This window comes from Apium graveolens, chromosome 5 (genome assembly GCF_009905375.1).
Source record: "Apium graveolens cultivar Ventura chromosome 5, ASM990537v1, whole genome shotgun sequence".
Taxonomy (NCBI): domain Eukaryota; kingdom Viridiplantae; phylum Streptophyta; class Magnoliopsida; order Apiales; family Apiaceae; genus Apium; species Apium graveolens.
The window spans coordinates 298,700,989-298,703,471 of record NC_133651.1 but is presented as its reverse complement, the minus strand read 5'-3'; the positions used below and the strand labels follow the sequence as shown (position 1 = coordinate 298,703,471).

General features: G+C 37.7%; 1 pseudogene; it reads right to left on the bottom strand.

The window, feature by feature from the left end:
* Window positions 1-905: 905 nt before the first annotated feature.
* On the bottom strand, window positions 906-2,232 carry LOC141661086 (putative aspartic proteinase GIP2; annotated as a pseudogene).
* Window positions 2,233-2,483: the final 251 nt, after the last annotated feature.

Below are 2,483 nucleotides of genomic sequence, written 5' to 3'. Positions count from 1 at the left end.
ACATGATAGACAGCCACGAAAACATAGCTTTTATATTTCAGAGAAAGTATTGATATGTCTTGTACATTATTTGATCTCCTTTCCTCACTAACAACCTGATTCTATATATATCAGATAGATCCACTACTCTAACTTTTAACTAACTTTCTACAGCTGTCATCTTTCTCATCTTTCTGTCATTTGATGTGTCAGCAGTAGCTGAGTCATCATTCTTTACAAATGGCATTGTTTATTTCTTTTGCAAGAGAACATAAATAACAAATTGAAGTTCTTGGCTTTTGAAATAACATATGCATCAACTGATGATTTTTCTAAATGTTACAGATTTGACTGGAAGATTGTGAGATTTTAAAACAAGAGGTCCTCTTTTCTGGCTCCATCAAGCATTTTGAAACAGAGTAATGTGTAAGTGCATGGGCATGAACATAATTTGAATTTTGATGCATGCTAATATTATAATATGCATGTCCTCTCATTTATATATATATATATATATCATCTTCAAGGCCAACGATTGAAGATTGAAGTTTAGCTTTGACTAGAATTCCTTCATTTCCGCTAATAGCTCGTCTCTATAACATTTTTGCTGCGGAAAAGAGAACAGTTTTGAACTTATTTATCTGTCGAATTTGGGGCCCGTACTGGTGGTCAGTACTCTTTGACGTGGTTGAGTTAAATATTACTAGGATAAATCTCCTATTGATAGAGCTTTGACGTTAGAAGGCATGTTTGATGAAATTTATTGTGTATGATTTTACATATTTTTAGACTCGCTTTTTATCTCCTGCTACAGCCTACAAGAGTGCCAGGGAGTTCCTTCCAAATTTTGAGTTCTTTTCATAATTTTTTTTACCTTAACATACACCTTCTTAACTTATTTCTTATTCATGAAGGTAAATAAACAAAACCGCAAGTACGTACACAAGTGACTATCATTCATAGTTACATATTAACTTATGATTTGGCTTGGAAGTTGTAGTTGGCACATATTTGTTTACGGAACAAGAGCGGGCTGAATCCTAACTTAGAAGCAGCAAAACCGATCTCCAACTGATTCTCCTCAACTTGATATCCTCCAATGACTATTGTCGTTCTAGAATTCACTCCTCCATCCACGAATCCTAAACACCAAACATCGTTGCTTAAACGTACCATCGAGTTTCCACCATAAATTCTCCAGTACACATCCTTGCTCTGCAATACTAGATCGATTGTTGGAACATCCGGGCCTGTATACAACGTGCCAATGTCCTTGGAACTAAAACATGCCCCGAATGGTGCCACAGATGCAACTTTAGGCACATTCAATTATTTTACAAATGCATTGATTACAACTTGGTAGATAGAACTTTCCAATGTTGTGTACTTGTCTACAATGCTAATCTTGGTTCCTCCATAACCGACAGTGGCATTGATCGCCAACAATGTTGAATTAAGTTTGACAGGTTTTTAGTTGATGTTAATAGATTTAACACCAATGAAGTACTCGGTAGAAGCTTCACCTAGAGCGTAAACCCCTGCAGTACTTACTGGATTAATGAGAAGTGGAGTGTAAGAGATGTTGTTGAAGAATCAAATTCTCCGAAAAATATAGCACCATGATGAAGTTGAACTCAAGCACACTCCAAACTTTCTTTTCAAGCTAAATGCAGAAAAAAATTGGGAAGTTATTGACACTTTGGTCCTTCCAAGCCCTGCCATGCCACTGACACCACTAGAAAGTTTGTCTAATAAAAATGTAGCACCACAAACAAAAAGGAATTTTGGTATGGTGACAGGTGTCCCAGTGAAGGCAGATTGGACGGATAGGACATCAGAACCTTAGGTTCCGCTTGTTGCCATTGGAGCGTATTGGTTTTCGGGAAATAACATGCACGTATTGTTGGTGCAACTAGGCCTTGGGGGAGAGTAACACTCAGTCAAGCAACTATCGGCCTTGGAAAGTAAGCATGAGGCCGAGTTACAACGTGATGAAAGGTACGATGAGGTGGTGTAGCCTTTATCACAATCAACCCATAGAAAAGGACCACCAAGATCAACAGCTAGTTTAACAGGAACAAGAGGTACCCTTTATTTGATTTCTGTTATGTATTGCAAAGTTTATGGATCTTTTGTGACAGGAAGGATGATGCATTTCGGCCGAGGCGCAATTTGGGATGTCGAAGAAGCTATGAAGAAGAGACAACAAAAGAGAAACAAGTGAGTGGAAATTGTTGAAGAAGAAAAAGCCATTATGGATGATGTTAGAAAGGAAGAAGAGTGAAAGATTTGAAGGTGCGTTTGAAGTTGTGGAAGCTCATTGCTCTTTATATACCAGCTTGTGTGGAATACTCAAAGATAGGCACCCAGGCCCCAGCCAATCCATGAATAATCTGAAATTTATAATTGCCTTATTAAACGCGGCTGGTGGGAATTGTATAATTTTATTTATTTGGTAAATTGTTAAGCATAAAATGCACAAGTTATGAACCCACCACGGGTGT